We start from the raw sequence: 24,879 nt of genomic DNA, 5'->3' as shown, positions 1-24,879 counted from the left end.
ACGGAGGGAGTGGAGGGCTGCACGTTTCCAAATTTTGTTAGTCTGAACGTAGTCCGGAGTCTGTGCAGGATTAGTCGGTTCCATAGGCAGGTGCTGAGGAAGGAGATGTAGTTGTGGTAGCGAGTCTGTTTGAGAACATGACTGAAGAGCTTCTGGGCAGAGGAGATGGCCTGGGGTGTGCAGTGAGAGAGGGACTCACTGAAATCCTTGTAGAGGGAGGAAGAGAGCTTCTTCAAGTCCAAATTTTGTTGGTCTGAACGTAGTCTTCCAAATTTTGTTGGTCTCTTCAAGTCCTGGCTTGAGTTTTCAGGTAGCCATGAGCCTGTAATGGCTATCAGCTACTATTATAGTTAGATCCTTAGCATCTCTGCGGATATCTAAATATTCCAAGTGAAGCTGTTGGCTCCTTTATCATCAGGGCTCAGTTTTATCCACTCCTGATGTACTCTTACACAGTTTATTTACATTTATACTTTCGAGATGAACAAATACTCTTCTCCAATGTCATGTCTAAAACCTGTCTCTTCACATATTTCTCTGGTCTGATGTCTTTTCTCAATCCCTCTTAATAATGTCAGAGTCACATCATCTGTTACATTCCCATTTACAGATTCCATCACACCACATTCGAGACTGGAGGACATGGCCACCAGAACTGGAGTCACTCAAAGTACATTGTGGAAAATACTGCTCTGATTCTCGTGTTCCATGTTGTTATGAGTGGTTGGGCGAATTTACGTTCAAAGGTATTATAGCAAACTGCATTGGTTAAGGTGCTACTACTAAAGTTTGGACCAGACCTTGCAGACAGAAGCTGTGAGAGCTTTGAAGCAATATTTGGCACACCCTCCCTTACCGAAGGGTTTGCTGACAAAGGTGGTTACGCAGTCGGGAAATTGCAACAAGATGCTCATTAGTTCGACTAATATTGCCAAAAGCCAGTTTCGTAGTGGTTGGTGACACTCTGATCCCTGAGCTAGATTTAACAGTGCTATTCTCTATGGCTTTCACACATGCAATCTGAGCTGACCTTCAGTGCATTGTTAGCATTGCCATATTTTAGGTAAACTCTGAAGTCGCGTCAGTCCGTTCCTGTGGGTCAACTGCTTGCTAAAGCTCCCAAGACGCTATTTAAAGAACAGAGCGTTCTTCTGGTGTTCTGGCTAGCATTTCTCCCATAACCACTCACCAAATACAAAGGAACAGTTTATTCATCCAGTTGCTCTTTGTGTGAACTTGATGTACAGACTTGACTGCTGCGCTTACACCTACACAAGAGCAGCAACTTAATTGAAAGCAATTCCTTATAAATGAAACACTTTGGAACACTTTTGAATGATGTCATAAGCCACTTTCCAAATACAATTACATTTTTCTCTCTCTTATTTCTGTCTCTCAACACCAGACTGGGGATACACAACTCAAATTCTTGGCCAAAGAAATCTCAAAGACCATACTGTTTGCCTGATACTGTGAAACTACTTGTTCTCTACTCGGTCCCATTGGTGTACTTCACTCACCTAAACACGTCTAGCATACTAATATCCAATTACATTGGGTCCTTTTTATTGACCGTTTATAACTTCCTGAATACCACAAAATCTGCTCTTAATGACAAACTGCATGATACTAATGACTGACATATTCATTACAATATTTTCTGTTTCAATTGATACTTCATTGAAATGTGTGATTAAATCCTGTATTTATATACTTTGCTTTCTGCACTGAGTAACCCAGCAATCCAATCTGGGAACATTCATGGAGGAACTGTTAGATTCAAGAGCGGCAACATTCAATTCTGCTCAGCAATACGTGGGGTGGGGTGGGGGGTGGTGGGTGGTGCGCGGTGGGGGGAAAGATCTACTGCAAGGTTTCCAATAGGTCACGAAAGGTACTTTGGGGTCACTGAAGAGGAGTCCAAGGTTAATGCAAGGAGTGAGGATGTGAGGCAGAGACAGAGTTAATATTGTGTCAGAAGTGCTCTTATTTAACTGTACCCCTGAGATGCAACTGAACTACAAGGGATTTATGTAGGAGACTCAGTAAAAAGTCAAGCGTAGTTGGATGGCTCAGTGCTGTCAGAACTTGGGAGAAAATCATAGGAATTAGTAGGCAGCTAAGTGTTGAAAGCAAGACTCAGAAGATATTACCAAGGAATGGAGATTGTAGGAAGGTCAGACCTTCTTTAGGGAAGACGTGAAGAGTTTGGAGGAAATCTACAAATATTAATACCTCAGTGCAGCTGGGAATAGGGGTTGGAAAAACTCACAAGCAGTGTTTATTAGATATTACTGAGCAAGATTAGAGTTCAGAAAAAACTAGGAGTGATATTACATCCCGGACAGGAGAGTGATTATCCAGGACAGGAGGGTGATTATCCAGGACAGGGGGGTGATTATCCAGGGCAGGAGGGTGATTATCCAGGGCAGGAGGGTGATTATCCAGGGCAGGAGGGTGATTATCCAGGACAGGAGGGTGGTTATCCAGATTCTGGATTAGTGGTGCTGGAAGAGTACAGCAGTTCAGGCAGCATCCAAGGAGCAGCGAAATTGACGTTTCGGGCAAAAGTCCTTCATCAGGAATTAAGGCAGAGAGCCTGAAGCGTGGAGAGAAAAGCTAGAGGAGGGTGGGGGTGGGGCAGGAGCATGATCATCCAGGGCAGGAGGGTGTAAATCCAGGACAGGAGGGTGATTATCCAGGACAGGGGGGTGATTATCCAGGACAGGAGGGTGGTTATCCAGGACAGGGGGGTGGTTATCCAGGACAGGGGGGTGGTTATCCAGGACAGGGGGGTGGTTATCCAGGACAGGAGGGTGTAAATCCAGGACAGGAGGGTGGTTATCCAGGACAGGGGGGTGGTTATCCAGGACAGGGGGGTGGTTATCCAGGACAGGAGGGTAATTATCCAGGACAGGAGGGTGATTATCCAGGACAGGAGGGTGGTTATCCAGGACAGGAGGGTGATTATCCAGGACAGGAGGGTAATTATCCAGGACAGGAGGGTGGTTATCCAGGACAGGAGGGTAATTATCCAGGACAGGAGGGTGATTATCCAGGACAGGAGGGTGGTTATCCAGGACAGGAGGGTGATTATCCAGGACAGGAGGGTAATTATCCAGGACAGGAGGGTGTAAATCCAGGACAGGAGGGTGGTTATCCAGGACAGGGGGGTGGTTATCCAGGACAGGGGGGTGGTTATCCAGGACAGGAGGGTAATTATCCAGGACAGGAGGGTGATTATCCAGGACAGGAGGGTGGTTATCCAGGACAGGAGGGTGATTATCCAGGACAGGAGGGTAATTATCCAGGACAGGAGGGTGATTATCCAGGGCAGGAGGGTAATTATCCAGGACAGGAGGGTGATTATCCAGGACAGGAGGGTGGTTATCCAGGACAGGAGGGTGATTATCCAGGACAGGAGGGTGATTATCCAGGGCAGGAGGGTGATTATCCAGGACAGGAGGGTGGTTATCCAGGACAGGAGGGTGATTATCCAGGACAGGAGGGTAATTATCCAGGACAGAAGGGTGGTTATCCAGGACAGGAGGGTGGTTATCCAGGACAGGGGGGTGATTATCCAGGACAGGAGGGTGGTTATCCCGGGCAGGAGGGTGATTATCCAGGACAGGTGGGTGGTTATCCCGGGCAGGAGGGTGGTTATCCAGGACAGGAGGGTGATTATCCAGGACAGGGGGGTGGTTATCCAGGACAGGAGGGTGGTTATCCAGGACAGGAGGGTGATCATCCAGGACAGGAGGGTGATTATCCAGGGCAGGAGGGTGGTTATCCAGGGCAGGAGGGCGATTATCCAGGACAGGAGGGTGTAAATCCAGGACAGGAGGGTGGTTATCCAGGACAGGAGGGTGATTATCCAGGACAGGAGGGTGGTTATCCAGGACAGGAGGGTGATTATCCCGGGCAGGAGGGTGGTTATCCAGGACAGGAGGGTGATTATCCAGGACAGGAGGGTGGTTATCCAGGACAGGAGGGTGATTATCCAGGGCAGGAGGGTGATTATCCAGGGCAGGAGGGTGATTATTCAGGACAGGAGGGTGATTATCCAGGGCAGGAGGGCGATTATCCAGGGCAGGAGCATGGTCATTCAGGGCAGCAGCAGTTGTTAAGGTATTCAATGTCAAAGCAACTTTTCAGAAGGTGTTTCAGGCCAGTTCAGCAAAAGTGAAGAACTCCAGTCTCTTGTGCAGTTTAATGAGATTTAAAGACCAATTGTATCATTAATATCAGGGGAGGAACCCTATTTGACATGTGCTGTTCAGTCATGGGCTATTAATTATATGGACAGCATGTTAATTTTGGGTGGTACAAATAAGTGGTAACAACTAGGAGGAAGAATAGAATATTTTTCCCCGCTAGTGCATCTTGTCATTCTTCATTGATCTTCCCCAGGCCTCCACTCCTCTTTCATGCCAGCTCCAACAGTCCTCCAATCCTCAATAAGGTACACCTCCTTTAGAATGGATGGCCTTGAAGTATGTAGGGAGGAGGTTTTGGGAATACTGGAAAGGATGAAAATAGATAAGTCTCCTGGGCCTGATGGCATTTACCCTAGGATCCTCTGGGAAGCTAGGGAGGAGATAGCAGAGCCATTGGCCTTGATTTTTATGTCAACGGGAATAGTACCAGAAGACTGGAGGATAGCGAATGTGGTCCCCTTGTTCAAGAAGGGGAGTAGGGATAGCCTGAGTAACTATAGGCCAGTGAGTCTCACTTCTGTTGTGGGCAAAGTCTTAGAGAGAATTGTAAGGGATAAGATTTATGAACATCTGGATAGGAATAATGTGATCAAGGATAGTCAGCATGGTTTTGTGAAGGGCAGGTCGTGCCTCACAAACCTTATTGAGTTCTTTGAGAAGGTGACTAAGGAGGTGGATGAGGGTAAAGCAGTAGATGTGGTGTATATGGATTTTAGCAAGGCGTTCGATAAGATACCCCATGGTAGGCTAATGCAAAAGGAGGTGTACCTTATTGAGGATACATTAGAGGTTTGGATTAGGAATTGGCTGGCTGGAAGGAGACAGAGGGTAGTAGTTGATGGACTAGGTTCATCTTGGGGTGCAGTTACTAGCAGTGTACCACAGGGATCTGTTTTGGGACCGTTGCTGTTTGTCATCTTTATAAATGATCTAGAGGAAGGACTTGAAAGCTGGGTGAGCAAGTTTGCGGGTGACACAAAGGTCGGTGGAGTTGTGGACAGTGAAGAAGGATGAGGCAGGTTACAGCGGGATATAGATAAGTTGCAGAGCTGGGCAGAAAGGTGGCAGATGGAATTCAATGTAGCTAAGTGTGAAGTCATTCACTTTGGTAGGAGTAACAAGAAGATGGATTACTGGGCTAATGGTAGGCTACTTGGTAGTGTGGATGAGCAGAGGGATCTTGGTGTCCATGTACACAGATCTCTGAAAGTTGCCACCCAGGTAAATAGTGCTGTGAAGAAGGCATATGGTGTACTGGGCTTTATTGGTAGAGGAATTGAGTTCCGGAGTCCTGAGGTCATGTTGCAGTTGTATAAGACTCTGGTGTGGCCTTATCTGGAGTATTGTGTGCAGTTTTGGTCGCCATACTATAGGAAGGATGTGGAGGCATTGGACCGAGTGCAGAGGAGGTTTACCAGGATGTTGCCTGGCATGGTAGGAAGATCATATGAGGAAAGGCTGAGGCACTTGGGGCTGTTTTCATTGGAGAAAAGAAGGTTTAGGGGAGATTTGATAGAGGTGTATAAGATGATTAGGGGTTTAGATAGGGTAGACACTGAGAACCTTTTACCGCTAATGGAGTCAGGTGTTACTAGGGGACACAGCTTTAAATTAAGGGGTGGTAGGTATAGGACAGATGTTAGGGGTAGATTCTTTACGCAGCGGATTGTGAGTTCATGGAATGCCCTGCCAGTAGCAGTGGTGGACTCTCCCTCTTTATGGTCATTTAAGCAGGCATTGGATAGGCATATGGAAGTTATTGGGCTAGTGTAGGTTAGGTAGGATTTGGTCGGCGCAACATCGAGGGCCGAAGGGCCTGTACTGCGCTGTATTTTTCTATGTTCTATGTTCTATGTTGCTCTTTGAATACTTTCAGTGATCTTGCCAGGGTAGAGGGATTGAGAAATTTCCAAAACAGTGAGAGAAGTTCTTTAGCATCTCAGTTTTAAATGAATGTCCCTTTGTCGAGTAATTGCATCCCTTGTGAAAAATTCCCTCACTAGTGGAAACATCTTCTCAACATTTACCTATCAAGCCTTATTTAAACGCGGGCTCCGAGTTTTAGGCCTCAGTCTCTCGGAAGACTTCGCGACGGCTGGTGGGTAAGTTTGGTCGTTTATTTAATAGTTAAAAATTTAAAGTTTTCTTTCAAAAAAAGCGGTAGCAGACCCAGAAGGCGCGCTAGGTTACTTGGGTAAGGTTTTTTTTTTCTCCCCTTATTTAAACGCGTAGGCGAGTCACCTGAGGCACTACACGAGTAGTGCCTCCCACCCTTCCACCTCCTCTAACCTAATAATAAGACCAATTGTGACTAGCGGGTAAGTGCTGCATTTTCCTTGTTTGTTTCTTTAGATTTAGTTGGTTTTGTTGTTTTTTTTTAAGGAAAGCTTACTTTTAGAGGGATGGCAGTGCAGAGAGGGCAATGTTCCTCTTGCAACATGTATGAGGTGAGGGAAGCCATTAGCGTCCCTGCTGAGTACACTTGCAAGAAGTGCACCAATCTCCAGCTCCTCCAAACCCGTGTTAGGGAACTGGAGCTGGAGTTGGATGAACTGCGGATCATTCGGGAGGCAGAGGAGGTCATAGATCGGAGCTTTAGGCAGGTAGTTACTCCGAAAGTTCAAGATAGATGGGTGACAGTGAGGGGGAGTGGGAGGAGGAAGCCAGTGCAGGGACCCTCTGCGGTCATTCCCCTCAAGAACAAGTATACCGTTTTGGATACTTGTGGGGGGGGATGACTTACCAGGGGCAAGCAACGAGGTTCAGGCCTCTGGCACGGAGCCTGGCCCCGTTGCTCAGAAGGGTAGGGTGGAGAAAGGTAGAGCAATAGTTCTTGGGGACTCGATAGTGAGGGGTACAGACAGACGGTTTTGTGGGGGCGACAGGGACTCACGTTTGGTATGTTGCCTCCCAGGTGCAAGGGTACGTGATGTCGCTGATCGTGTTTTCCGGGTCCTTAAGGGGGAGGGGGAGCAGCCCCAGATCGTGGTCCACGTTGGCACCAGCGATATAGGTAGGAAGAAGGGTGAGGATGTCAGACAGGCTTTCAGGGAGCTAGTTTGGAAGCTCAGAGTTAGAACAAACAGAGTTGTAGTCTCTGGTTTGTTACCCGTGCCACGTGATAGAGAGTCGAGGAATAGGGAGAGAGAGCAGTTAAATGCGTGGCTACAGGGATGGTGCAGGAGGGAGGGATTCCGGTTTCTGGACAACTGGGGTCCTTTCTGGGGAAGGTGGGACCTCTATAAAAAGGATGGGCTACACCTGAACCTGAGGGGCACCAGTATCCTTGGGGGGAGGTTTGCTAGTGCTCTTTGGGAGGGTTTAAACTAACTCCGTGGGGGCATGGGAACCAGGACTGTAGCTTTAGGGTACAGGACCTTGAGTGTAGGGAGGTTAGGAATAATGCAGTGATCTCTAAGGAGGGTGCCTGTAACCAGAAGGGTGGATTGAAGTGTGTATACTTCAATGCCAGAAGTATAAGGAATAAGGTAGGTGAACTTGCAGCGTGGGTTGGTACCTGGGACTTCGATGTTGTGGCCATTACAGAGACGTGGGTAGAACAGGGACAAGAATGGCTGTTGCACGTTCCAGGGTTCAAATGTTTTAGTAGGATCAGACATGGGGGTAAAAAAGGGGGAGGCGTGGCATTACTTGTCAAAGATAGTATCACAGCAGTGGAATGGACGATGGAAGAGGACTTGCCATCTGAGGTAGTTTGGGCTGAGGTTAGAAATAGGAAAGGTGAGGTCACCCTGTTAGGTGTTTTCTACAGGCCTCCTAATAGTCCTAGAGAAGTAGAGGATAATATTGCGAGGATGATTCAGGAAAAGAGTGAAGGTAGCAGGGTGGTTGTTATGGGGGACTTTAACTTCCCAGATATTGACTGGGAGAGCTATAGCTCGAGTTCATTAGATGGGTCGGTGTTTGTACAATGTGTGCAGGAGGGTTTCCTGACACAATATGTCGACAGGCCATCAAGAGGGGAGGCTATATTGGATTTGGTTCTAGGTAATGAACCAGGCCAGGTGTTAGACTTGGAGGTAGGTGAGCACTTCGGGGACAGTGACCACAACTCGGTGACTTTTACTTTAGTGATGGAGAGGGATAATCGTGCGCCGCAGGGCAAGAGTTATAGCTGGGGGCAGGGAAATTATGATGCAGTGAGGCATGACTTAGGATGTGTGGATTGGAAAAACAGGCTTCAAGAGAAGAACACTAATGAGATGTGGGGTTTGTTCAAGGAGCAGCTACTGCGTGTCCTCGATAGGTATGTACCAGTCAGGCATGGCGTAAAGGGCCTTGTGAGGCAGCCGTGGTTTAGTAAGGAATTGGAGTCCCTTGTGAAAGGGAAGAAGGCGGCATATGTAAAGATGAGGCGTGAAGGTTCAGTAGGGGCGATTGAGAGTTATAAGGTAGCCAGGAAGGAGCTAAAGAGGGAGCTAAGAGAAGCGAGAAGGGGACATGAAAAGTCTTTAGCTGGTAGGATTAGGGAAAACCCAAAGGCTTTCTATAGGTATGTCAGGAATGAAAGGATGACTAGGGTAGGTATCGGTCCAGTCAAGGATAGTAGTGGGAAGTTGTGTGTGGAGGCGGAGGAGATTGGAGAGACATTAAATCAGTACTTTTCATCAGTATTCACTCAGGAACAGGACACTGTTGCTGATGTGAATATGGAATCACAAATAATTAGAATGGATGCCCTGGAAATATGCAGGGAAGAGGTTTTGGGAATATTGGAAAGGATGAATATAGATAAGTCTCCTGGGCCTGATGGCATTTACCCCAGGATCCTATGGGAAGCTAGGGAGGAGATAGCAGAGCCATTGGCCTGGATTTTTATGTCATCATTGTCAATGGGAATAGTACCAGAGGACTGGAGGATAGCGAATGTGGTCCCATTGTTCAAGAAAGGGAGTAGGGATAGCCCTAGTAACTATAGGCCAGTGAGTCTGACTTCAGTGGTGGGCAAAGTCTTAGAGAGAATGGTAAGGGATAAGATTTATGAACATCTGGGTAGGAATAACGTGATCAGGGATAGCTAGCATGGTTTTGTGAAGGGCAGGTCGTGCCTCACAAACCTTATTGAGTTCTTTGAGAAGGTGACTAAGGAAGTGGACGAGGGTAAAGCAGTAGATGTTGTGTATATGGATTTTAGTAAGGCGTTCGATAAGTTTCCCCATGGTAGGCTAATGCTAAAACTACGGAGGTATGGCATTGAGGATACATTAGAGGTTTGGATTAGGAATTGGCTGGCTGGAAGGAGACAGAGGGTAGTAGTTGATGGATTATGTTCATCTTGGAGCGCAGTTACTAGCGGTGTACCACAAGGATCTGTTTTGGGACCATTGCTTTTTGTTATCTTTATAAATGATCTAGAGGAAGGACTTGAAAGCTGGGTAAGCAAGTTTGCGGATGACACAAAAGTCGGTGGAGTTGTGGATAGTGAGGAAGGAAGTGGTAGGTTACAGCGGGATATAGATAAGTTGCAGAGCTGGGCGGAAATGTGGCAAATGGAATTCAATGTAGCTAAGTGTGAAGTCGTTCACTTTGGTAGGAATAACAAGATGATGGATTACTGGGCTAATGGTAGGCTACTTGGTAGTGTGGATGAGCAGAGGGATCTTGGTGTCCATGTACACAGATCTCTGAAAGTTGCCACCCAGGTAAATAGTGCTGTGAGGAAGGCATATGGTGTACTGGGCTTTATTGGTAGAGGAATTGAGTTCCGGAGTCCTGAGGTCATGTTGCAGTTGTATAAGACTCTGGTGAGGCCTCATCTGGAGTATTGTGTGCAGTTTTGGTCGCCATACTATAGGAAGGATGTGGAAGCTTTAGAACGAGTGCAGAGGAGGTTTACCAGGATGTTGCCTGGAATGGTAGGAAAATCTTATGAGGAAAGGCTGAGGCACTTGGGGCTGTTCTCATTGGAGAAGAGAAGGTTTAGGGGAGATCTGATAGAAGTGTATAAGATGATTAGGGGTTTAGATAGGGTAGATACTAAGAACCTTTTACCGCTAATGGAGTCAGGTGTTACTAGGGGACACAGCTTTAAATTAAGGGGTGGTAGGTATAGGACAGATGTTAGGGGTAGATTCTTCACACAGCGGGTTGTGAGTTCATGGAATGCCCTGCCTGTATCAGTGGTGAACTCTCCTTCTTTATGGTCATTTAAGCGGGCATTGGATAGGCATTTGGAAGTTATTGGGCTAGTATAGGTTAGGTAGGATTCGGTCGGCGCAACATCGAGGGCCGAAGGGCCTGTACTGCACTGTATCCTTCTATGTTCTATGTTCTATGTTCTATAAGCCACCTCAAAATTGTATATTCTTCAATTTGATCACCTCTCATTTTTCTAAACTCTGTAGTGAATAATGGCTAACTTGTTCAGTGGTGTTTGATAAGTGGTCTCCTTCTTACCAGGAATGGCTCATCGAATCTCTTTTGAACTACTGTTAATGGCAGTATGTCCTTCTTTTTAAATAGGGGGACCACAACTGTACACAGTAATCCAGATGCAGCCTTAGCAACACCCTCTATATTTGTAACAATCCTTCCTTATTTTTAACCTCCAGAAAAGCAATAAAAGCCAAAATTCATTGGCCTTCTTTATTACATGCTGCATGCCAGCTTTTTGTGTTTCATTTAGAAGAATACTTAAATCTTTTGTGCTGCACATTTTTGAGTCTCTCTCCATTTAAATACTATCTGACTTTTAATTCTTTTGACTAAAGTGTATGAGCTCACACTTTTCCATATTTAACTTCATCTGCTAAATGTTGTTCCCACTCACTGAACCTACCTAAATTTCCTTGCACATTTCTCCTGGCATCACAACAAACCCTTTGTCTTAGTTTTGTATTTTCAGCAAATTTGGATATAAAACCATGTCCCCCATCCTGAAAGTCTTTAATCAAGAGAAGAAACGAAAGAACTGTAGATGCTAAAAATCAGAAACAAAAACAGAAATTGTTGGAAAAACTCAGCAGGCCTGTTGAGAGAAAGCAGAGTTAAAGTTTCGGGACCCTTCTTCAGAAGTCATTGAGTTCTACATGTCGAAGGTTGTATTATGTTTTTAACGTTGTAAAGTTTATGGGTGTACATTCAAAACTGTGGAATCCTGCGGCTGTATTATCTTAGCAAGTCCTTGGGTTGAACACTATGTCAACCTTAAAGATAAGAGTTCCAGATTCCTAACCCAAAAACTAAAATAAATTTTGTGGCTGATCCCAGGTTTACAACAAGTTTGTGTGTGTGTGTGTGTGTGTGTGTATGTGTGTGTGAGAGAGAGAGATAAGGAGACTTACTGATTCATTCTTAGAAAGACAGTTAGCTATCCCATGAAGACTAGCAGCCAATTCTGCTTGATAAGGCCCAGCTGAGAGGAGTTATGTGGCTTGACCAATCCTTGCTCTCCCCCCCCACCCCCCAATGCCACATGTGGAAGCCACTAACTCAATGGAAGTGGCCTTGGAACTGCAGACGACCACTGGAGGTTGAAATAATTTCACAGAGGCTTACATCCCATCACCAATTCATCTTTTATTTTCATGTGAGAAGTCCTTGATTCCTCAGTACCAGCTCTTAGACTGTGAGGATGTCTGACACTTCTGTCAGCCAAGGCTCCGTGATTGGATCTGATTAACAGCCACAATCAGGGAACTCATATTCTAAAAAGTCCACCTGGCTCACGTTACTACAATCACATCATTCCACCCTCCCTTCGTCCAAGAACATAGACCACTTCTTTTGTCTGTTGCTCCTCCTGGGGTGTTTAGCACTGGGTCAGGTTCCTCCAACAGGTTCCTCCTGCCTCAGATATGGGTTGTGTATAAGGCACAGTAGTTCGTCTCTTGCACCCGAAGCATCTCAGAGGAAATCCATCCTCCTCTTCAAGCAGCAAAGGCGTTGAGTTGGCAGCATCTGCCATGTCTTTCTCAGATTCTAAGATCTCATCAACACTTGACAGAGAGAGAGTTTACAGATTTCTGACTGTTAAAAGGAGCTGAGCATGTTCTTGCTTCTGCGCTGTTTGTAAGTTTGCAGCTTTCAGATGGTCCACATGCCTCTTACCCCTGCAGAGCCATTCCTCTGGTTCTGAAACCAAATGTTGTCCCCTGAAGTAAACTATCTGTCTTGCACAACAAAGATTTGTGACTGGCATTTGCCTTCCTGATGCTGTTTCACCCTCTCCCCCCAGGTTTCGGAAGATCAGATTTAATCTGAGACGGGCCCTTCTCCCCATTATCCCTATGGTAGCATGAGTGGTGGTCTGTTGATCAAATAGAAACTGGGACAGTTTGGTATCTAGTGAAGCTATAGGCTGTTTCTTTAAGCCTGCCCTCAAAGTTTGGCTTGATCTTTCTGCCAGACCATTGGATGATGGATAGTATGGAGTTGCCATTCTACGTTAGGATACACTCAAATTCCCTGCTGGTGAGTGATAGCTGCAATCTGTGAGTAACACTTTTGGGAGTCCATGTATTGCAAAAGATGCATGCAGCTTTTCTATCATGTTTGACAAATGAGCTCTACGCATTTCCAACCACAGTGAGTGAATATCCACAATGATTAAGAACATTGAACCCATGAAAGGGCCTGTACAGTCAAGATGTAACTGTGTTCAAGCTTTCCAAATATGGGGAAGTTACTGGCGGTAATTTTTGTCCTTGTTGGCATTCTGGGCAGTGCTCCACCAAAACAACTATATCTGCATCCAATCCTGGCCACCAGACATAACCTCTTGCCAACCTCTTCATTTTGGAAACCCCTGCATGACCCTGGTGAAGTTCAGCCACTATCTGGCAGTGACTTTTGCTGGGGGCCACCACCTTTGCTCCCCACAATAAGATGCTACCCTCTACTGTGATCTAGTCTCTTTGGGTCCTAAAAGCTTTCAATTCTGGCTGGGATGGCTGTTTGATTTCCCCCATCCCCACCAACTGTTTCAGTTTTAGCAGGACTGGATTTTTCTGTGTCCAAACTCTGATATTGTCAGCTGTGACTGGAAGGGTGTCCAGAAAATTTAAACCATTATGGAGTCTTCCAGTGGTAGTACCACTAGTGGTGTATCTGCAAAATGGGAAGCAGCTGAATGCATCCACATTTACAACATAGCCTCCTGTATGGTGTTCCAACGTGTAATTGTATATACTTAGTAATAGAGCCCATCACTGAATTTGGCCTGAAGAAATGGCCAAATTAATGAGGACACTGCCTTGTCCTCATTAAGTAGAGTTAGCAGGAGTTTGTGGTCCATTATGATTACAAAGTTGCATCCATAAAGGTATTGGTGGAACTTTCTGACTCCAAATATGAGTGCCAAGCCTTCCTTCTCTATCTGGGCATACTTACACTCTGCATTAGCCTGAATGCATTGTGCCATTGGGCATTCCTCTCCATTGGGCTGTCTATAGGCTAATATTACCCTGATGCTGTACGGTGAGGCAGCACATGTAAATACCAGATCTTGCTTAGGTTCATAATGTGCCAACACCTTAGAGGATGATAGCTGTTTATTCACTTCCCTTAGCTTAACGATGCAGCCATTTCCAAGGCTCACCCTTCATTTAAGAGTTGCTGCAAAGGTGCCAGGATGGAGGCCAGGTTATGTATGAACTTTCTGTAATAGTTCAGCAGCCCAAGGCCTAAGCTCCAACACAGACCTGGGAGCCGGGCACCTTTGATCACCCTCACTTTATCTTCCAATAGGTGTAACCTGGCCTTCTCAACTCTGTAACTCAAATAGGCCACATGGGGTGCCAGGAACACACATTTTTCCCTTCTACGGTATGTACCTGCTGGGAGAAATGTCTAAGAACTATATCCAAGTTCTGTAAGTGTTCCTTATCATCTTCTCTGCTATTAGCACATCATCTAGATAAACAGTGACCTGGAATAGACCTTGTAAAATGTTCTCCATTAAAAAATTATATGCGAGCTGGTGATACGCCAGATGGCAGTCTTGTATATTGGTACAAGCGCCTATGGGTACTAATTGTAGCGTACATCTTGATAGTCCTCATCTAGTTGCATTGCAGGAACACATGGCTCATGCTCAGCTTTGTAAAGGACAGCCCTGCTGCCAGCTTTGTGTATATGTCCCCAGTGTGAGGGACTGGGTATTTATCCAGCTGAGAAAAGCAGTTTACCATTCTTTAAATCCCCACAAAGGTGAACCAACCTGTCAGGCTTCGCAATCGGTAGGATCAGTGCTGCCCGTTCCGCACACTGTACTGGTTTGATGATCTTTGCTTTCCAATGTTCTGATTTCTGCCTCTACTTTTGCCTTTAAGGCAAATGGCAATGAGCAGGCCTTGCAGTATCAACATGCAAGGTGGCACTTGCTTCTTTTGTAGTCACTAGACTTTCCTGAAGAACCTCTGGCTATTTAATTAGGACTTCACTCAGGCAGCCATTTTCTAATTGAAAAATGTTGAGCCAATCTGGGTAAAACTTTCTCAACCAAGTCCACCCCATCAAGCTTGGGCCCAAGCCTTTTAATACAATCAGTTGTAACTGAACCAGCTGCTTCTCATTTGAGGCTGGAACTGAAGTTGTATCTGTAAAGGTTCCCAGGTATAGGTTCTCAATCTAGCTGAGCTCTTGAGTAAACTTAAAGGTTGGAGACTCGAGCGAATTTCGTTAAATACTGGTTCTGCAACCACTGAAACAGCTGCACCAGTATCGGCTTCCATAAGAACTCGATGAGAATTTAACCACATGTTTATTTTGATGGGTTCTGATTTGGATGTTGCTAAGCAATGTAAGTTCCAAAACAGTGGGGGACTTTCGAGTGTGTGCACACTGCTGGATACTGGCCAATGCATTCTCTTACTTAGTTTAGTTCAATAGGACTCTTTTGCTGCCTCAAGTCCACATACCAGCAGCAACAATAATGGCTTCACAGCCTGGATCCTGAAGAAGATATTATCTGTTTGGCTGAGGCTTGGCTATGTTTTAGGCTTTGCTCTGGGCTGACCTCGAGTCCCTCTGTTCAAGATATGTCCTGAGTGAGGCTATGCAATTGCCTTCACACAATGTGTACACCAAGCTCAGTTGGCCTGGAGAGGGTGTCGAGATGAAAATGTGTTGCTGGAAAAGCGCAGCAGGTCAGGCAGCATCCAAGGAACAAGAAATTCGACGTTTTGGGCATAAGCCCTTCTTCAGGAATTCCTGAAGAAGGGCTTATGCCTGAAACGTCAAATTTCCTGTTCCTTGGATGCTGCCTGACCTGCTGTGCTTTTCCAGCAACACATTTTCAGCCCTGATCTCCAGCATCTGCAGACCTCACTTTCTCCCTGGAGAGGGTGTCCACTTCCATCAACCTACCCTCTAACTCACCTTCTCCACTTCCTGCATTTTCCAATAATAAAGCTAATTGTCGTGCCTATTTGATGTCCAGTTGGGCTTCAGCTAGTAAATGCTTTCCTGATGAAGGACTTATGCCTGAAAAGGCATTCCTCTACTCCTCAGGTATTGCCTGACCAGCTGTGCTTTTCCAGCACTACACTCTTGACTCTGATCTCCAGCATCTGCAGTCCTCACTTTCTCTTAGTAGATGCTTTTCCTTGGTTACATCATTAATCCCACATTTGTTGCCTCCGAAAGGGCTTCACAGAGGCTGGTATCCTATCTCTGAATTGTCCTTTATTTACACATGGAAAGTCCTGGTCACTGATCCAGCTCTCTAAAGGACTCTGAATGAACAGAACCCCTGACATTCCTGTTTTTTTTTTTCTTTTTTTCTTCTTCTTTTTTTTTCTCTTTTTTTTTCTTGGGCAGGATGTCCCCTGTTTAGATTTATTTTTTTTTTAAAAACCCCCACACTACCGCCTAACTGCGGTAGTGCTTATTATTTTTAACCCCAGCACCCATGACATTCCTGTTTTTAATTGTCAGTCAGGGCTCCCTGATTGGACGAGGTTAACAGCCCCAATCAGGGGACTCACATTCTATGAGATCCACCTGGCTCACCTCATTACAATTGCTACAGAGGTTGTGTTCATGAAAGGCTGCATCCAAAATCAAACTTCTGTCGCACCCTGGTTGGCCTTCTAGCCTGAACATTCTGTTGTTCGTTCACTGATGCACATGCCAGCAAGAGCATCTCCAAGTGCATCTCCTGAGAGTTGCTCTTGCAGGGTTCTCTGACCTCTCTCAGCGGTGGTCACGAATTCCGACAGTATGCCAAGACTAATAGAGACAAAGGAAATAGATATAGGATTAGGTCATATGAGACAGATCTGCCATTCAACTAGACCATGACTGATCATTGACTCAATGCTATTTTCCCACACCGTCCCCGAATTTCATTATATCTTTAATATCTAGCGATCCATTGCTCTCTATCTTAAACAGAGTCAATGTTTCTAAGGATTCTCCACTCTCTGTGAGAAGAAATCTCTCACTCTTTTTGCCTGTAATGGCCTACTTTTTATTCTGACTTTGTGTCCCAGCCAATAGAGACATGCTTCCTGCATCTACTCTGTAAGAATTTTATATGCTTCAATTAAATCACTTCTCACAGACTTTTCTAACATCTCGACCACATAGGCCCAGTGCCCCAGTCTCTCTTCATCAGACAGTCTTACCTTTCTAGAGTTGCTGTCTCTCCAGGTCGACAATATTGGGACCTTTCCAAAAATCCTTAATTTAACTTGTAAACTCAGAGGTGGCCAATTATGAGAACACTTCCCAGAAAATTCTGAGCTAGTTTTGATCCCAGTAGGTGTAGGCACAGGATCTCAATTTGTACCCAAAAGCCATGGATTAAATAAGCCAGAGAGTTCATATTTTAGGATGGCAATCTTGAATTGTTACAGTTGAACCTGAGACGAGGGCTGTTTGGTTAATGTCTTGTAATCTCAGCAATAGTGAAATTTGTAGAAAACTTGAATTCTCAGTGAATGGATGATCCTCCAATTTGTTTTACTAGCTTACAAGATGATGAGAAAGAAAAAAAGGAGATAGTCTTCCAGTCTTTCCTTTTATAAATTTATTTTTCTCTCTCTCTGATATCCTAGGTTCAACACTGATGACTGAAATATTGTTCATTTTCAATTCTGTCTCCATGGATTTTCAAAAATGGACAATTTGAGGGAACTCTTTTGTGTTCAACATATGTAATTTGAATTGAATTAACTTTATTGTCACATGTACTCACATGATTACAATGAAAAGTTGACAAGTTGCCGCTTACACAGCCATCTTAGGTATGAACGTTAAAAAGTCTTAGGACAAAAACTTAAGAGAAATAAAGAAATAAGAAGTCTAGCATTATAGACCTCAAAAGTACAGGGATCATAGTAATAAATAAGAAAAATAAAGAAATAAAGAGTTAAGGATAACAGTGATTCCTTGATAATAGAATAGAAGAAAATAAAGAAGAAATTTTTAAAAAAGAGAACTTAAGACAAAATCCCTTTAGTCTATTTCATGGCTCTTGGCTCAAGGACCCAATTCCCAGTTGAAATCCAAGGCTAGACCCAGTTCAATGCCAAAGAAAATGTCAGATGGAGTCACAGACTGACTGAGGCCACCACAAGGAGACCCAGACTGACACTGACAAAAACAGCCAGTGAAAGGAGTTGCAGACCTCCGTCAAAGCTGCTAAAAGAATCCCAGGCTGGGCCGGACCAACCATGCCTCTGCGAAGATGCTGCAGAAGTCTCAAGGAAAATCCAGAACACTGGAATTTGAGGCCTGGACCAACCTCATCTTCAGTCGCTGCTGAAGCAGCCAAATGGAGCTGCTGGATCCCTGTCGCATTCTCCATTCCAGCAGCATCCCATAACCGTCTCCTCACATGAAGCTGCCAAAAGAAGGTAAGATCAACTTGATGCTAGAAAAAAAATATAAAAAGAAGAGAAATAAAACAAGGATGTGATAGGCGTGGTGATAAGAAGCACTCGGGTCAGGAGCCTGAATACTCCTACCCTGCCGCCTCCATCTTTGATGTGCTTCTCATACTTCTATGAATTAAAGCAGGAAATTTGAGTTTCTTGATGCTTTATCTAGCTGATTGTTTTTAATGTCTTTTGATAAAATAGTCATTTCTGTTCTTATGGTTATGTTTGTTCCACATTGATTTTCTGAAGCTTACCTCAATCTATGGTCAGCTGATCAGTGCAGAAGTTTCAAGTCCATATTTCTTCAATTTTTAAAATCTAATTTAGCACATGGGAGGCCTCAGGTATTATATTCACATGGTGGAAGTCAAAAATTGATTTGTCTTCGACTACAATTGTGACCAATAATAAAATTGAAGAAAATAATTCTTCGTGGGACAGCCTCTCCTCATCCCTGAATGTGGATAATTTAAAATCCAGGACAGCAAATGAAATACATTAAGATTTTCCTTTCCTTACAGAAATTTCCTGTAGGTATTATCAATCTTCCTGAATGGATATTGTGCAATGTTGTCTTTATGATTAAGTAAGACTAATGCTTAAAACATTGCAAAATTCAGGAAGGTCCAAGGATGTAGCTGTTAAATTGTGGTCTGGGTGGGCTTGTCCCTAAAGAAAATCAGGTGGGGAGGATCGACCTCTGCAGAGTCAGGTCTACACTCTGTGCAAGCACTTATTTAAAACTGAAATGCAAAAGAAAATGAAATCCTGCCCCAAGTTTTTTCCTGGTATTTCCCTCTGTGCATTAATTTACACGAATCTGCAAAAATGTTCAACAACTAAAGAATCATTAAAACTAACACATGGAGGAATAGTATTATGGTTAGCGATAATTATGTTTTCCATTGAGTAAAGAAATAGAGATGACATTGTATGAAAAAGTAATAGATGCTGAAGAGATGTATATTGAGATGCAGAAATATTCACTAAGAGAATGATTAGTTTCTGTTTCTGGAGCTGTTTTTGTCAGAAGACAGCCTGAACAATTAGTCCTGACTAGGTGATTTACAAATTTGATAGATTTCTTTAAGAATTAGTATTTGGTAAACATTACTATATATTAATGATTGGAGATTTTTAAAATTCATTCACAGGAAGTGGGCATTACTGGCTAGGCCAGGAATTATATCCTATCCTCTAATTGCCCTGAAGAATGTGGTGATGATTTGACATCATATAAACTAGACCGAGAAGAAATAGTTGAATTTCCAACTCTGGTTCCCAAAGCTTTTCATGATTGGAGATTTTTGTCTGTGTCTGTTATAGGATATTTGATAGAAATTTATTGCCATGGTTATTCAGTGATTCCCTTATCATTGTATCATACAATTTCTGGGATGGTAGTAGGAAACTATTCTCAGCAGGTTTTTGTCTTCTTATGTTGTTGACTAAGTTTCTGTGAGAATAAGTAAGGCTATAATAAGTCTGTTGGCATTGGTAACAGCATTGCTATGCTGCTGATTATTCCATCATGAGTAAACTCAGATATTGGGCTCAATTCTTCAATGGAGGATAAAATCCTCCCTACAGAAGTAGGAATGGACCAGGTGCTGGCAAGCAACATGGTCCAGTGGCTGGGTTTTGTTAGTGGCACCTCATCAAAGAAAGTGGTAGCCCCCTTTCCAGAGCTGACAGCCCAATCAATAGCTCGGGTTGTCACTGCTGAAGCTGCAGTATGATGGTAAAGTGGCTCCACATTGAGGATTGGTGGATAGTTCTGGAGCAGCCATGGTGCACAGACAATCAAAGATCAATAAGGGTGGTGTGTGTGTATGTGTGTGTGTTTGTGTGTGTGTGTGTGTGTGTCTGTCTGTGTGTGTGTGTGTGTGTGTGTGTCTGTGTTTTTCCAGGGACTGCCTCATGGGTCATCTAGGAAGGAACTCTCTCGTATAACCCACTAGGAGAGCGTGGGGGTTTACCAGAGCTCCTGCTCAATTGGCTGTTCGGTAGGTTGCTGTGACACGGAATTTCTGGCTGCTGGCAATCTGCCATGGTGAAGGTAAGGCTTCAGGTTGCCCTCCCAATGACTTCCTCCACCATATGGCCAGCTGTCTCTCCTCTCTGCCTGTCTCCAATGGACTGGAAACACTCATCCATTTTCCCAAAAGCAGCAGGGGTTTATTTTAGTAACCTTGCTTTATTAAATATACTGAGCACTATCAACTGAAGCCAGCTGTCTAACGTACTCTGAATGTAATCATCTATTGTCGAATGAAAGGCTTCCATTCAGTACAAGTATAAGTGGGATTTCATTCCAGCAACATTGGCAGGGTGATGTGTAGCAACTACTCTGGCTCCAACCCTCAGCATTTACCTTGTAAATTCTAGTTCAGACATCCGAAATGCCAGGTATGTCGTTAGCTTAGACATTTCTGTGTTCTTTGCCTGTAATTTGTTGACATTTTGCTTTTTGGTTTATCAGCTGAGAGTGGCAATGACCAGCACCATCAGAAGGATGAAAATCTCACTGTTATATTGATAAAGGAATCATCTGATATCCCGAAAATTAGATTTGGTCCTTTAGATTTTTATATTAGATTATTTAAAACACAGTGTTAATGAAGTTTTAGAACTCTTTATTTCCTCTTTCAGTACATTGGCATTTTCATAACTATTATCCTGCTGTGAGAAGAGGTAAAGACTTACATTTACATTGTTCCCTTCGTAAGTACATGGCATTCCAGTGGGTTTTACAACAATGAAGTAAGTGTAAAAAGTAACTATCATGCCAATATACAACAATGTTATTGTACTAACTCAATATTGGAACAGATGGTTGAACATAATGGTGTGGGTGCTCCATGTGACTAGAAGATGATACCCTTTAAAGATGAGGGAATGGTCTAAACTGGGAACAGATCCATCGAAATAAGCTTTGAAGAAATAGGAGCAGAACTAAACCATTTGACTGTTTAACCATCCATCACAGTCAAAGCTGAGTTTAATTTAATTCCACCTTCCTGCACTATCCTCACATCTCTTCATTCCTCGAGCATGTGAGAATCAGTCAATCTCTGTCTTAAATATAGTAAATAAATGAGCATCCGCAACTCTGTGAGGTAGACGATTCAAAAGATGTACAACTCCTTGGATTAAGACCTTTCTCCTTGTCTCAGTGCTAAAATTCCGACCCATTGTTCTGAGATTGTACCCTTCATTGAAGGGGACACGGTTTAGTGTTAATGTTGCTGGGTCTGTAATCCAGATGAAAAGTGCAGCAGAGAAAAGCACAGCAGGTCAGGCAGCATTCGAGGGGCGAGAGAGTTGACATTTCAGGCATAAGCCGGAAAGGCTTATGCTCGAAACATTGATTCTCCTGCTCCTTGGATGCTACCTGACCTGCATTGCTTTTCCAGTACCACACATTTTGCATCTGCAGTCCTCACTTCCTCCTTGTAATCCAGATGTCCGGGCTATTGTTTTGGGAACGTGGGTTCAAATCCTACCATTACAGTTGTGGAATTTAAATTCAGCAAATAAATTGGAATATAAAGCTAGTTTGAATAATAGCAAATGCTGTTAATTATTGTGAAAACTTATCTGCTTTCCTTACCTGCTCTGGCTGATGTGTGTCTCTAGACACACAACAGAGTAGTTGATTTTTAACTGCTCTCTGATTTGGTCGAGTATGCTATTGAGTTCAAGGAGGTGCAATTGGGATAGGCAACAAATTCTGACCTTGCCAGCGACGCCCACACAGCTGAGATCAGCCTTACAAACCTTCACTGGACTGCTTCTAATGTCAGTGTATACTTTGCAAGATAAGGGGCCCAAAACTGTTCATGACTAACTCCTTTCTTTGTTCTAGTGAGACCTCCCAATATTTTTGTGTTCTATTCCTTTTGAAATAAAGACCAAAAATCCTTCGCTATTACCTGCTGAACTGAGATGCTTGCTTTTTGACATTTATACATGAGGACTCTGTGCTGTAGCTTTCTGCAGTCTTTTTCCATTTAAATAAAGTTCAGCTCCTATAATTTTTCTACCAAAATGTGCAACCTCAACTTTTCCAACATTATATCATCTGTGAAGTATTTGGCCATACTGTTAAGTTCTTCAGGCTGTTTGTGTCATTCTGATCCATTTGTGTGTCATCTGCAAACTTGGCTATAGTACATTCAGTTTCCTAATCCAATACATTAATGTATATTGAAATTTATTCAGGCCCTAGCACTGATCCTTCTGGCGACCATTACTTACATGTTGCCATCCAGAAAATGCTGCCCTAATCCCAGCTTTCTGTCTTCTCTGCATTATCCAATCCTCTATGCATGCTAACATACTACCTCCAACACAATAGGTTCGTGTCTTATTCAGTAGCCTGACATATGGTAACTTACTAAACACCTTCTGAAAATCTAAATATCTTGTATAACTGCTTCCCCTTTGTCTATCTTAATTGATAACTTCTAAAACAATTCTAATAAATTTATCAGGGATAAGTTCCCCTTCATGAAGCCATGCTCACTCTGTTTGATCATTTTTTTAAAAAAAGTGTTAATTCATGGGATATTGTATTTGATTCCCTTGAGCCTCCCCCAAGGTAGTGAAGGGGTTCCTCCCCAGTTCTCTGACTAGTGGGCAGAATGCCTTTTGGACTGACAGAATCACAGCCAAAGCATTTGTTTAATAGCTCTGACATTTCCTTACTCCTTATTATAATTTCTCCTTTCTTCACTTGTTAGAGACCCGCATTCACTTTCTCTAATACCTTGTTTTCACATGTTTACAATCTGTTTTATGCCCTTTGCCAGTTTGCTTGAATATTTCCCCATCTCTTTCTTTATCAATGTCTGGGTATGTTTTTGCTGAATCCCAAAATCCTTTCAAAACTTAGAATTGCCTCTTTTTGTCAAACCTTATCCTTTAATTTACTGCTTTATTGACTTTAAAAAAGTTCAAATTTGATTTAACAGTAAACTTTTTTATTCTTTAACTGAATGTAGATTTGTTTCTAATTATGAATTAGTTCTTTAAATGCTTGCCACTGTCTGTAAAAGTATCTTTTAACCTATGATCCCAATCTACCTTAGACAACTCAACTCTCAGAACTGCATAGTTAACATTTTTTTTCAGATTTAAGACTATTGCTTCAGGCTCAGCTAAATCATTCTCAAGCTCAAAAAAGATTTTATCATATTATGAACACTATTCACTACAGACTCACTTACTGTAACATTCTTAACTAACCCCTTGTCATTACAGAATATTAGGTCAAAGATAGCCTGTACTTTTGTTGACTTCTCAACACACTGATTCAGAATACAATTCTGTATACACTCCATGAACTGTTGTTACAAAGTTGGTTTAGCTGGCTTAAATAAAAATTAAAGCTTACTCTGATTATAAGCTAACTGAATTTATATGAACCTCTAATGCCCTGAATTATGTCTTGTCCAACTTTGGATCTTCCAATAGTTACTGCCAGCAGTGATCTTTTTGCCTTGTTCCCTAGCTTAAGTAACTTGATGTATGTTTTGATTTCCAAGCCAAAATCCTATTTCTCCTGTCTTTATTTCTTTTTTTGATCAAAGGTACATTTTTCTCCCATCTCCAGTTGCTTTTCATTTTGCATTTTCCTTCTAAAATTTTAGAATCACAGGCTACTTAACTTTCAACTCTTCAAACAGATTTATTTGAAAGCTATTGTAATCCTTTAATTTATATCCGAGATATTATTACTTCTAGTTAGTTGTGACTACTTCATGTATTTGGATATAATGCGTTTAGCTTTAACATTTTTCAAATTTTCTCAGATGTCACTTTGAAGCCCTTTGAAGGCGAAGACAACATAATCGTGGAAAGATTGGATTTCAAAACATGTTTTGTGTATTTAGAATTATCTATTTTTACATTCTTCCCATTGGCATGAATGCTTGTAACTTGTGAATTTGATGCCAAAATGTTTCACTGAATCTTGGAAAAATCTGGTTTGCAGATGATGACTTTCACACAGCTCTCGATCTGGACGTAAGACAGCTCTTATAAATTCTTGACCTTGGTATTAAGACAATGACTGCAGCTGCAACTTGGATAAGGGAATGAATTGCTGCATCAGCCTAAAAAACAATCCATGTCTTCCATCAAGAACTGTCCCACTAGTCTGTATTTTAAGCCTTAGTTATATTTTTCACTTTCAGCTGAATGAACTGGTATTTTAAATCTTTGGACAGATCTTTGACACACAAACAAAAACATGTAAAATGTTGACAGATAACCAGTAAGGTCAAATTGTTCACCTGCCTTTTTGCCATGGCTCTTACATATTTCTTCATTTTAAACACATCCATAGAACCACATCTACTGACTTTAAACAAAAGTTGTTGCTGTGGGTTAGTTTTGGCAGAGTGTGATGGGCTCCAAGTCTTAACTTTCCCATTTTGCTCCTTATCAATGGCACGCAAGCTGAAGCTAAATTCAACCCCATACAGGAGCTAGCTGAGGAAACAATGGTAACTTGCTGTCCAGGGTGCTGTTGAGGCTACACCTGGAGTACTGTGCCCAGTTTTGGTTGCCTTACTTGAGAAAGATGTACTGACACTAGACAGGGTGCAGAGGAGGTTCACTAGGTTGATTCTGGTTGAGGGGTTGGATTATGAGGAGAGACTGAGGAGACTGGGATCATACTCATTGAAATTTAGAAGAATGGGGGGGGAGTCTTATAGAAACGAATAAAATTATGAAAGGAATAGATAAGATAGAAATAGAGAGGGTGTTTCCACTAGTAGGTGAAACTAGACAAGAGAGTATAGCTT

The sequence above is a fragment of the Hemiscyllium ocellatum genome, chromosome 4 (assembly GCF_020745735.1).
Source record: "Hemiscyllium ocellatum isolate sHemOce1 chromosome 4, sHemOce1.pat.X.cur, whole genome shotgun sequence".
Taxonomy (NCBI): domain Eukaryota; kingdom Metazoa; phylum Chordata; class Chondrichthyes; order Orectolobiformes; family Hemiscylliidae; genus Hemiscyllium; species Hemiscyllium ocellatum.
The sequence above is the reverse complement of the archived record's forward strand: the minus strand, read 5'-3'. Positions refer to the sequence as shown.